At 38.4% G+C, this 13,778-nt stretch overlaps 1 pseudogene; it reads left to right on the forward strand.

Moving 5' to 3' along the window:
- Positions 1-367: 367 nt before the first annotated feature.
- LOC109558574 (taste receptor type 2 member 10-like) lies at positions 368-1,191 on the forward strand (annotated as a pseudogene).
- Positions 1,192-13,778: the final 12,587 nt, after the last annotated feature.

The following is a 13,778-nucleotide window of genomic DNA, read 5'->3' on the forward strand; positions in this document are numbered from 1 at the left end:
TCATGTCCAACTCTTTGCGACCCCATGAATCGCAGCACGCCAGGCTTCCCTGTCCATCACCAACTCCCAGAGTTCACTGAGACTCACGTCCATTGAATCAGTGATGCCATCCAGCCATCTCATCCTCTGTCCTCCCCTTCTCCTCCTGCCCACAATCCCTCCCAGCATCAGAGTCTTTTCCAGTGAGTCAACCCTTCACATGAGGTGGCCAAAGTACTGGAGTTTCAGCTTTAGCATCATTCCTTCCAAAGAAATCCCAGGGCTGATCTCCTTTAGAATGGACTGGTTGGATCTCCTTGCAGTTAGTGAGTCAATATTGGGACTTTAAGGGAATGGATTTATTGGATTTATAAGCTGCATTGATGGTATGAAAAACAAGAAGATCTCTACTATCAGCTTTATTCTCGCTGGCTTAGCAATTGCCAGAGTTTGCCTGATATGGACAATAGTTACTGATGGATTTTTAAAGTTATGCTCTCCAGATGTACATTCCTCTGGGGACCTAATTGAATATAATGGTTACTTGTGGATAGTGATGAATCAATCAAGTATCTGGTTTGCTACCTGCCTCAGCATCTTCTATTTCCTGAAGATATCTAGTTTTTCCCACTGCATCTTTCTCTGGTTGAAGGGTAGACTCAACATGGTTGTTTTCCTTCTTTTGGGATGCTTGCTTATTTCCTGGTTAGTTACTTTTCCACATTTTGTGAAGATTGTTAATGATGATAAAAGGAAAATAAAAACACAGTCTGGTCAATGGATATGCATAAAGGTGAACTCTTTGGAAAACAAATTTGGCTGCATCTTGGTGTCATTCTCCTTTTTATACAATACCTGATTATATGTGTCTTGTTGCTCACTTCTCTTTGGAGACAAAACAGGAGGATGCAATCGAATGCCACAGGATTCAGTGACCCCAGTACAGAAGCACATATCAAAGCGATGAAAGTCTTGGTGTCTTTTATCATCCTCTTTATCTTGAATTTTGTAGGTACTGCCATACAAATATCAAGTGTGACAGTGCCTGAAAACAAACTGCTTTTTATTTTTGGTATGACAACCACAGTCCTCTATCTCTGGGGTCACTCGCTTATCCTAATTCTAGGAAATAGGAAGCTCAAGCAAGCCTCTTTGAGAGTACTGAAGTCATTAAAGTGCTGGGAAAAAGAGAAACTTCTCAGAACTCCTTGACAGGCCTGTTAAGAGAAACTGACATTTCAATAAAGGAATCAAGTGAAGAAAGTCCCTGAAGATCTGTTTCACTTACACAACTTTCTTGCATTGGTTTCAACTGTATTACTGAACATCACCACAACCTTCCACAGTGATCCTGAATTTCACTCTTCAAGGAGATTTTAACCCCACACACAAATCTAATGGCTCAGTCAGCTTCCCTCTCTTGCAGTTGCTTCTTTCTGAATCCATCAGCTCCAGAGAATTAGAGAGTATTTACTATAAATATGTTGATGGATGGAGCAATTCTCTAAAATAAGATTTCTCACTTCATTTTACCTGACTTCTCTGAAGTAGTGATAGAGATATCTTGGCAGTATCTTCAGCAAGATATTCAAAGAAATATTATCATTATTGTTATTATATTACCATTTTTTATTTATATTAATGCCTACATTCCTCCAGATTTGTCCAGTAAGAATCACTCAGGTTGGCTCCTGTGTCATTTTGACATGTCCCCATGCTTCTACTCATCTTTCTTTACATTGTTACACAGAAAAATATTTCAGGTTCATTGTGTAGTCTGTATCGTTCAGCCTGGATTCACTCTTTCCCCAAGGTTTCCTCATTTCTTTTAGTGTAGCCAGGTATTTGAAAAGCAAGATTTGGTTGGACACAAACTTTCCACAAACTTATTTAGTTCTGTTTCTCAGTCTCTCCTCTCAATATGTATAATACATTGCGTATTTATGCTAATATCTCTAATTCCACTTCAAAATCACAGGCTTCCATCTTTCCACGATGTAAATCCTGTCTTTAGTAGTGAAAAAATGGTTCTCACTTTTATTAGTGTATTTACTCATTTGTTCAGTCCTAAGAAACACTGAGGGCTTCCCAGGTGGCTCTAGTGGTAAAGAACCCACCTGCAATGCAGGAGACACAAGAGATGTGGGTTCAATTCCTGGGTCAGGAAGATCTCCTGGAGGAGGAAATGGCAACCCACTCCAGTGTTCTTGCCTGAAAAATTCCATGGACAGAAGAGTCTGGCAGGCTACAGTCCGTAGGATTGCACAGAGTCAGACACAACTGGAACAACTGAGCATGCACACACAGGACACACTGAAAGTAGTTTCAGACCTGTTAACTCACATATAGTAAAGAAGAGAAAGAAAGAAAGAGGGAGAGAGGAAGAAAGAAAGGAGGGAGGAAGCGAGGGAGAGAGAAAGGGTGGGATGAAGGAGGCACTATTAACCACAGCTCAGTACTTTGTTACAGCTCATGTTTGCCTGAATCGTGGCATAACAGTCAAAATACTATGTTTCAAAGTTGTTTTGGTTAGTTTTCTTTCTTTACCTTTAGCATGGTTATAGTATTCATTTTTTTTTTAAAGTGAGGGTTGTTGTTTTTTTTTTTTAATTTTATTCAGTTGTAGGATTTTTCCCCAGTCCTTATTTTATTTTTTAATTTAAAATATCAATATTATTTCAAGAGTCAAACACAATCAAAAATCATCCTGAGAATATTATCATTCACCCCTTATAACATCAATCTCATAGTAAATTACTCCCTACAGATAAAATGTGTTCAGTCCCTTAGCAGTTGCCAACTCTTTGCGACCCTGTGGACTATAGCCTTCCAGGCTCCTCTGTCCATGGAATTTCCCAGGCAAGAATATTGGAATGAGTTGACATTTCCTTCTCCACTATAGATAATAACTTCCATTAATTTTGCTTTCTTTCTCCTATTTTTATTCTTGAAAAAATAAACAAGTTTGCACATACTAACGTTTTCCATATTTCTTACATAAAAGACACTTTGCAGCTTACTCTTTTCCTTTACAATACGTTAGAAATCATTCCATGCATTTCTGAAATTGTTTCTCGTTCTCTTTCACACCTTTTTAGTATTCCATCATCTGAATATACCAGGTTTGATTGAACAGGGTCTGTGTATATGTTGGTTTGTTTCTGGTATTTTGCAGTTACGTACAATGTTGCTATGCATAATCTTGAACATACATATATTGATTCTGACACCCAGTTCTAACTGGAGTCACCAAGAAATTAATTCAACCCTGGCACTACCTACCTGAAGAGAGCATCAAATTCCATAGGTGAAGGGCTCAGTCCCACAAGAATATCCCCACTTGAGCTACCAATTGCAAGCCCAGGTTGTTATCTGTGCTTTTGACTTACTGGCTATAAGTCTGAGGCTCCAATAACTCTCTACTTGGGTTTGTTTAATTTGCTGCAGTGGCTCATGCAACTCAGAAATCTGGTGTACTCAGTAGGTTACTGATTTATCACAAAGAATGGAAAAGGCTGTGAGTCGACAACAAGATGAAGATGGACCAGCTTCTGCTGTATCCCCTTACGGATTTTCGTGGTAGTGTTGGTGGCATGAGACATTTCTGGAAAAAACTGTGTGAAAGATGTCAGTACAGAGTGAGGATTATATGATTAAAATCACTCTAGGAAAAAAAATATTAATGATAATTGTGAAAACACTGAAAAAGGATCCTGGCAATTCACAGCAAGGACTACAATTAAAATAAATAAATTTGTATTTAAAAAAAAGTGTGCAAAATTTGAAAGACAGTCTCATGAAGATTGCTTTTGGAAAGGAGAGGGTAACAAAGAGCAAAGAAATACCCTACAGAAGCTGAGTGGGAAAAAAAAGAAGGAAAAATCTAAGATTATGCCAGAGAAGTTAGACAGTTGAACAATGCATAGCTCCTTCCCTCATTGCCAAAAAGACAGGCTTCCTTGGCTGTACAGGATAGCAGTGAGAATAAATGAGCTACAATCATATGGAAAGATGAATCTTACAGAGTGTTAAGTGAAGAAAAGCAAATTTATGTTGTCTGTGAGTTCTTACACATAAATATTTAAAAAGTGGGAGATTGTGAGATTGTAGCTAAAAGGGGCAAGATGTTTTCTTCTGGGGAGTTGATTGTGTCTGTTTCTTGTTCTGGGCCATGGTTATAGGAGTGTATGAAGTTAGTAAAATTTCATTAAGCTCCTCACTTAAGATTTTATTAAATATCAAAATAATAGAAACAACTGAATAATTTTTCCAAGACTGCCCACAAGAAATTATTTGGTGCCATCAGAAAACAGAAATTTGCTCTTCAGAGTTCTGGAGTTTAGAAGTCTGAAATGAAGGTATCAGTAGGAATACACTCTCACTGAAGGCTCTAGAGAAGAATCCTTTCTTGCCTCTTTACCGTCTGTTGCACCCTGATATCCCTTATATAATAGTAGCAATAGTAACGCCTATCCCTGCCTCCAGTTGCACATGACCTTCTTCTTTCTGTATTGGAATCTTCCTCTACCTGCCAGCCATTATATTTAGATTTCACTCAAATCTTACACTTGCATAGGGCCCTTTTCCAAATAAGAACACATTCACAGTGCTTGGATATACTTTTTGGAGGAAGATACAATTTAGTGCTTGGATATACCTTTTGGAGGAAGACACAATTCCACCTATTAAGTCATTCTAATAAGGGTTGGAGCTTATTAGGGGCCAGTAGTTTCCTCCTTGAGGTTTGCTTCCATCTTCCCAAAATTCTAATCTACTCAAGTAAGGCCTGATAATCTTGTCAGCTTGGAAGTTCAGTGAAATTCGGATAGAACATAGCAGAAAGAAAAAGGCCCTGGAGATACAAGAGCATCTTCCTGTTTTTCCTTTTATGTGCTTTATACATAAGATCCTAGCCAACTCAGAATTCTGTGGGCCAGGAGTGCGGTGGTGTGGAGCTCAGGTTTGTTGTGACCTTTCCCTAAATAGGAAATACTACAGAGCAAAGCTAAGAATAAAAAATTTACAAATGCTGAGCCTGATATTTATAAAGGCTAAGCCTTAGAATCCTGAATTAAAACAATAGCCAGTTAAGAATTCAGGATCATAACCATACTCAATCTCAGAAATCAGAATTTATAAGAAAATTCGTAAATGTGGGGAGGTAATTTGTTACTTTAAATTCTGATGTGACTCCATATAAAATTTCCTGCTTGAGGAGGGAGAAAGCACAAAACTGTCATAAAATCTCTCCTTATTTGCAAGTTAGCAAATATGACTTCACCTTCAGTCAAACTCATAGATGAAGAATTCAGCTTGTGACAATGGTGAAAGGAGTCTCTTAGCATTGAGCTCATACAGGAAGATTGCAGTCTAAAGGGTTTTCACATTTGAAAGTGTTTTTTAGGAAGATACTCATTTTCTCTGGTCAAAGTGGGATTTTTATTCCAGACTAAAACAGACTCCAAACTACAAGCCTGAACAAGAGCATTCTCAACTGTTATATCATTTTCAAAACATCATTTGGAAGACCTTCTGTCATCAGTGACTGAAGTAACTGGGATTTCACTTCTGCAGGCATGTCAAATGTCATCAAATATGTTTTTTTGATCATTGAAATCTCAGAATTCATAACAGGAATTTGCAGAAATGGATTCATTGCACTAGTACTTTGTGCTGACTCTCTCAAAAGCAAGACTATCTCCTTGCTTGACTTCATCTTCACATGCTTGGCCATCTCCAGAATTGGTATGGTATTCATACTTCTCCTGGATGGCATTAGAATAGTGTTCCATCCAGAAATATTAGATAGTCATCAGGTAATAGAAGTAACTTTTGATTTCTTCTGGAATCTGAGCAATTCCTTAGCTACCTGGTGTGCTGCCTGCCTCAGCATCTTCTACTTCCTCAAGCTATCTAATTTTTCCCACCCCTTCTTTCTCTGGCTAAAATGGAGAAGAAATAGAGTTGTTTTCACCATTATGTTGGGATTCTGTCTCTCTTTGTTTTTTAATCTTCTGAACATAAAGTTCAATACTCTCAGGGTCAGTGACCATTTAGAAATAGAAAACAACTTGACTTGGGAAAAATGCATGCCTAAAACACAGTACTACAGCAGTCAAATTCTCCTCCACCTGGGATCTCTCATCCCCTTGGCTGTGTCACTCATTTTATTTTTCCTGTTAATATTTTCCTTATGGAGACATACCAGGCAGATGACACATCATGCCAAAGGATCCAAAGACCTCAACACAGGAGTTCTTGTGAGAACAAGAAATACTTTGACTTCTTTCATCATTCTCTTAGTTGTGCACTATTTGGCTACATTCATGTTAACTTGGTTCTATTTCACACTAGAAAATGACGTGACTTTTATTGCTGCTCAAACTGTAGCATTTCTCTATCCTGCAATTCACCCTTTTATTCTGATTCTGGGGAGCAGGAAACTGAGACAGATTTCTGTGAATCTGCTAAGGCAAATTGAATCCTGTGTCAAGCGATTGTAATTCTTCACAGCATGGAAGAACTGGTGAGGAACCATTGATGTTTGGAAGAAAACAAGTAATTGAGGATCTCCTACATTCTCCCATTGCTTTCATATTGTACTGGATAGAATTAAAAAAAAAAAAAAAAAACTTCATTGACCAGACTGTTGACATAAGAGAAAATGCTTCCTTGAATTCCATGGACTATCCTTGGCAATTTGACAGTTATTTAATTTAAGCCTCAGAAAGTCCTACAAGATACTTATTATACCATTTTCTTGGATGAAAATTCTGATGGTCATCATATGTAAGTGACCTTTCTCTAAGGTGTTAACATGGGGATTCAAACTCAAATCTTTTGGCTCAAAAAATAGATGAGTGGATGAAAAATAATGAATTAAACCTCTTTTATTAGCTCTTGATTCTGTTATTATTAGTCTGCTACACTGCTTTATGACACATTTTATTAATATAACATTTCTTTTTAAGGAAGAAAAAAAATATATGAAGGGTAAATTTTAAATAAATCTACTTAATCAATGGGTCATGTTGTAATTTATATTCAATACAAAGAAAATTCTAAAATTGTAAGTAAATTTATGATTTTTAATTATCACAGAAATAGAAGAGGATATATTTTCTTGATCTTTTTGTTTAATAAAAATTGCAAAGTTTCTGAAAGTGACAATAAGGTATTGGTGCCAGGAATGAAGCACATTTAATCACTCTGAAACAAAATCTGCTATAGGGAAAGTAAAAACATAGAAGATAAAAAAATAAAAATAAAATACTCAAAATATATTGTGTTATAAATTAAGGGAAAACTGTAGCGTTTAAGAGCTTCCCTGTGCAGTTTAAGCTTCCCTGGTGGCTCAGATGATAAAGAAGTCTGCCTGCAGTGCGAGAGACCCAGGTTCAATCCCTGGGCCTCGAAGATCCCCTGGAGAAGGAAATGGCAACCCACTTCAGTATCCTTGTCTGGAAAATTCCATGGATGAAAGAGCCTGACAGGCTACAGTTCATGGGGTCATAAAGAGTTGAACACAACTGAGCGAATTCACTTTGACCTCACTTTTGTGGAGTTTAAACCCTAAACTGGTAGCTTGAAACACTGGGAACATCTGTGTCTGTACAATGAACTGTGACCCACTTCAGCAAGTGAGGCCTTTATGCTTCTGTCCATGTAGACCTACCCTTTATCCCCCACAGCTCCTCATACAAGGTTACCATAAATATAATCACTGCCTGGAAAATCCTCTACTGTAATCCTCCTAGGAGATATTTTAGAATATTATCTTTAGGAATATAGGAACTCATCCTTAGGAGTAAGCAAAAGCCTGAATTCCCATTGAAAATGACAGTGGAAAGACATCTAAGTGTCTACTGGCAATACTTTCACTTCCTTGGACCAGACCCTGGCCTTGGGAGATTGATGGGTGAAGCTGGGGGCTGGTTCTATAGGTGCAAATGAAGGACTCTACATCATCAGTGGCATCTTTGTCTGTTTCTAGAGTTCAGGAGGTGTCAGTGAATAGCAAAGCAGCAGAGATTGTTTTGAAAAAAATAGTTATTAAGGTAGCTGAGAGTGTTGAATGAGTCAGTTGTGTGAGAGCTCCATGGTGAACATCACAGAACCTCCTGATGGGATGAGGTGCTTTCCCAAGGCTGTGTTGTTCTAAATTAATGCTCCATGTTGATGGGAGGAAGTAGATCCCGTAGGAGTAAGATACCACCAAACTATTTCTCTGTTTGAAGAAAAACTGGGTTGCATTTAATCTAGCACCTGTCATACATATCTGAGAAAATTCTTAAAAACAGAGAGATAAGATGGAAGAGAAGTTCCTCTATTGCAATTTCCAAGAAAACCAACTCTCCCTGGCTCTCCTGGATTGCTGAGTAGCAATTTAATTATCTGTCTAATTTGATAATAGAGGGATAACCTAAATTATTGTAAAAATAAAACATAAAATCCACTCTGGTTTCAGGGGAAATTTGCTGGCCTAATTTGAAGGCTTATTCTTTGAGACTGGTAAGCAAAGTAAAAGAAAACCAACAAAACTTTAAAGAACAAAACAATATATAGCACTCAGGGGAATGAAAGACAATGTTGAAAAAGAGTCACGGCAGAACACAAGAATTCTTGGGTAATTGTACTATTTTCCATCAAATTCAAGAAAACAGTTATATGAAAGAAGAGAGAAAATAGAAGATAAAAAAAAAAATATAGAAAGTAAAATTGCAAAGGAGTAACCCCCTCCAAAGAAAAACAAATAAGTTGTAGGAAATAAGACCATATTCATGCAAATGAACACATGGCAAGAGATACTGAAAAACAATACATTATGATATACAATTATCAATATTACAGCCAACGTTCAAATATAAAGTCATTTAGAACTTTAATCTACAATTAATTTTTTTTAAAAAAAGGCATTTTTAAGTGATACTGGGAGAACTGGAAAACTACACGTAAAAGAATGAAATTAGAACTCTTCCTAACACCATACACAAAGATAAACTTGGAATGGATTAAAGTCCTAAATGGTAAGAATAGAAACTATAAAACTCACAGAGGAAAATATAGGCGGAAGACTGCATGATATATATCATAGCAAGATCCTCCATGACCCACCTCCTAAAATAATGGAAATAAAAACACAAGTAAACAAATGGGACCTAATTAAAATTAAAAGATTTTGCACAGAAGTTCAGTTCAGTTCAGTCACTCAGTCATGTCCAACTCTTTGCCACACCATGGCAGCCATCTTTGGCTGCAAAGAATATAATAAATCTGATTTTGGTGTTGACCATCTGGTGATGTCCCTGTGTAGAGTCTTCTCTTGTGTTGTTGGCAATCATCAAAAAGTATACAAACAAGTGCTGGAGAGCATGTGGAGTAAAGGGAACCCTCTTGCACTATTGGTGGGAATGTAAATTGATCCAGCCACTATGGAAGACAGTACCTTAAAAAAACTAAGAATAAAACTACCAAGTGACCCAACAATCCCACTACTGGGCAATACCCTGAGGAAACCATAATTGAAAAGACACATGTACCCTCATGTTGCTTGCTGCACAATTTACAATAGCTAGGACATAGAAGCAACCCAGATGTCCATCAACAGATTAATGAATAAAAAAACTGTGGTATATATATATACAATGGAATACCACTCAGCCATCAAAAGGAATGCATTTGAGTCAGTTCTAATGAGCTGGATGAATCTAGAGCCTATTATACAGAATGAATTAAGTCAGAAAGAGAAAACAAATATCATATATTAACACATATATATGGAATCTAGAAAGATGGTACTGACGAACCTAATTGCAAGGCAGCAGTGGAGATAGGGACATAGAGAACAGACTTATGGACATGGGCAGTAGGGAGGAAGGAGAGGATAAGATGAATGGAGAGAGTAGGATGGAAGCATATACACTGCCATCTGTAAAACAGATAGCCAATGGAAATCTGCTGTATGACTCAGGGAACTCAAATTGGGGCTCTTTGACAACCTAGAGAGGTGGGAAAGGGTTGGAGGTGGGAGGGGACAAATGTATGTGCTGTGCTGTGCTTAGTCACCCAGTCATGTCTGGCTCTTTCCAATGCTATAGACTGTAGCCTGCCAGGCTCCTCTGAATTATTCAGGCGAGAATACTGGAGTAAGTAGCCTATCCCTTCTCCAGGGGATCTTCCTGACCCAGGAATTGAACCAGGGTCTTATGCATTGCAGGTTGATTCTTTAACAGCTGAGTTACGAGGGAAGCCCATACATACATATACCTATGAATAATTCATGTTGATGTATGGCAGAAACCAAATCAATATTGTAAAGCAATGATGATCCTTCAATTAAAAATAAATAATTTTTTTTTAAAATAAAAGAGAATTTTTAGGCATGGAGCTGCAGTTTAATTAACACCATCAAATTTATCCACATTCTTTTTCTAATCCAAAGGTATACCAAAATATTGGTCAGTTATCAGCTTATAAAAAAAACCTAATCCTCACCCTTAATGTCCCCAAATACCCAGAAATATTACTTTGGCCACCTGATGCAAAGAGCTGACTCATTTGAAAAGACCCTGATGCTGGGAAAGATTGAGGGCAGGAGGAGAAGAGGGTGAAAGAGAATGAGATGGTTGGATGGCATCACCGAATCAATGGACATGTGGTTGGGTAGACTCTGGCAGTTGGTGATGGACAGGGAGGCCTGGTGTGCTGTGGTTCATGGGGTCACAAAGAGTAGGACATGACTAAGTGACTAAACTGAACTGAAATCAAAACTATAATGAGATTTACCTCACATTGGTCAGAATAGCCATCATCAAAAAGTTTACGAACAATAAATGCTGGAAAAGGAATTCCTTTTTGTTGGACAAAAGGGAATGCTTTTGCACTGTGGGTGGGAATGAAATTGATACAGTCACTATGGAAGACGATATGGAAATTCCTTAAAAAACTAAGAATAAAACCACCACATGACCCAGCAATCCCATTCCTTGACATATAACCTGAGGAAACCAAAATTGAAAAACACATGTATCCTATTGTTCACTGCAGCACTATTTACAATAGCTAGAACATGGAAGCAACTTAGATATCCATTGACAGATGAATGGATAAAGAAGTTGTGGTACACATACACAATGGAATATTCAGTTCAGTTCAATCGCTTAGTCGTGTCCGACTCTTTGCGACCCCATGAATCGCAGCACGCCAGGCCTCCCTGTCCATTACCAACTCCCGGAGTTTACCCAGACTCACATCCATCAAGTCAGTGATGCCATCCAGCCATCTCATCCTCTGTCGTCCCCTTCTCCTCCTGCCCCCAATCCCTCCCAACATCAGAGTCTTTTCCAATGAGTCAACTCTTCGCATGAGGTGGCCAAAGTACTGGAGTTTCAGCTTTAGCATCATTCCTTCCAAAGAAATCCCAGGGCTGATCTCCTTTAGAATGGACTGGTTGGATCTCCTTGCAGTCCAAGGGACTCTCAAGAGTCTTCTCCAACACAACAGTTCAAAAGCATCAATTCTTTAGCGCTCAGCCTTCTTCACAGTCCAATTCTCACATCCATACATGACCACAGGAAAAACCATAGACTTGACTAGACGAACCTTTGTTGGCAAAGTAATGTCTCTGCTTTTGAATATGCTATCTAGGTTAGTCATAACTTTCCTTCCAAGGAGTAAGCGTCTTTTAATTTCATGGCTACAGTCACCATCTGCAGTGATTTTGGAGCCCAAAAAAATAAAGTCTGACACTGTTTCCCCATTTATTTCCCATGAAGTGATGGGACCAGATGCCATGATCTTCGTTTTCTGAATGTTGAGCTTTAAGCCAACTTTTTCACTCTCCTCTTTCACTTTCATCAAGAGGCTTTTTAGCTCCTCTTCACTTTCTGCCATAAGGGTGGTGTCATCTGCATATCTGAGGTGATTGATATTTCTCTTGGCAATCTTGATTCCAGCTTGTGCTTCTTCCAGTCCAGCGTTTCTCATGATGTACTCTGCATATAAGTTAAATAAGCAGGGTGACAATATACACCCTTGACATACTCCTTTTCCTATTTGAAACCAGTCTATTGTTCCATGTCCAGTTCTAACTGTTGCTTCCTGACCTGCATACAAATTTCTCAAGAGGCAGATCAAATGCTCTAGTATTCCCATCTCTTTCAGAATTTTCCACAGTTTACTGTGATCCACACAGTCAAAGGCTATGGCATAGTCAATAAAGCAGAAATAGATGTTTTTCTGGAACTCTCTTGCTTTGTCCATGATCCAGCGGATGTTTGCAATTTGATCTTTGATTCCTCTGCCTTTTCTAAAACCACCTCGAACGTCTAGAAGTTCATGGTTCACATATTGCTGAAGCCTGGCTTGGAGAATGTTGAACATTACTTTACTAGCGTGTGAGATGAGTGCAATTGTGCGGTAGTTTGAGCATTCTTTGGCATTGCCTTTCTTTGGGATTGGAATGAAACTGACCTTTTCCAGTCCTGTGGTCACTGCTGAGTTTTCTAAATTTGTTGGCATATTGAGTGCAGCACTTTTACAGCATCCTCTTTCAGGATTTGAAATAGCTCAACTGGAATTCCATCACCTCCACTAGCTTTGTTCGTAGTGATGCTTTCTAAGCCCAACTTGACTTCACATTCCAGAATGTCTGGCTCTAGGTCAGTGATCACACCATCGTGATTATCTGGGTCATGAAGATCTTTTTTGTACAGTTCTTCTGTGTATTCTTGCCACCTCTTCTTAATATCTTCTGCTTCTGTTAGGTCCATACCATTTCTGTCCTTTACCGTAGCCCATCTTTGCATGAAATGTTCCCTTTGTATCTCTAATTTTCTTGAAGAGATCTCTAGTCTTTCCCATTCTGTTGTTTTCCTCTATTTCTTTGCATTGATCGCTAAGGAAGGCTTTCTTATGTCTTCTTGCTATTCTTTGGAACTCTGCATTCAGATGCTTATATCTTTCCTTTTCTCGTTTGCTTTTCACTTCACTTCTTTTCACAGCTATTTGTAAGGCCTCCCCAGACAGCCATTTTGCTTTTTTGCATTTCTTTTCTATGGGGATGGTCTTGATCCCTGTATCCTGTACAATGTCACGAACCTCATTCCATAGTTCATCAGGCACTCTATCTATCAGATCTAGGCCCTTAAATCTATTTCTCACTTCCACTGTATAATCATAAGGGATTTGATTTAGGTCATACCTGAATGGTCTAGTGGTTTTCCCTACTTTCTTCAATTTCAGTCTGAATTTGGCAATAAGGAGTTCATGATCTGAGCCACAGTCAGCTCCTGGTCTTGTTTTTGCTGATTGTATAGAGCTTCTCCATCTTTGGCTGCAAAGAATATAATCAATCTGATTTCGGTGTTGACCATCTGGTGATGTCCATGTATAGAGTCTTCTCTTGTGTTCTTGGAAGAGGGTGTTTGTTATGACCAGTGCATTTTCTTGGCAAAACTCTATTAGTCTTTGCCCTGCTTCATTCCGTATTCCAAGGCCAAATTTGCCTGTTACTCCAGGTGTTTCTTGACTTCCTACTTTTGCATTCCAGTCCTCTATAATGAAAAGGACATCTTTTTTGGGTGTTAGTTCTAATAGGTCTTGTAGGTCTTCATAGAACCGTTCAACTTCAGCTTCTTCAGCATTACTGGTTGGGGCATAGACTTGGATTACTGTGATAGTGAATGGTTTGCCTTGGAAATGAACAGAGGTCATTCTGTCATTTTTGAGATTGCATCCAAGTATTGCATTTTGGACTATTTTGTTGACCATGATGGCTACTCCATTTCTTCTGAGGAATT

The sequence above is a fragment of the Bos indicus genome, chromosome 5 (assembly GCF_029378745.1).
Source record: "Bos indicus isolate NIAB-ARS_2022 breed Sahiwal x Tharparkar chromosome 5, NIAB-ARS_B.indTharparkar_mat_pri_1.0, whole genome shotgun sequence".
Lineage (NCBI taxonomy): Eukaryota > Metazoa > Chordata > Mammalia > Artiodactyla > Bovidae > Bos > Bos indicus.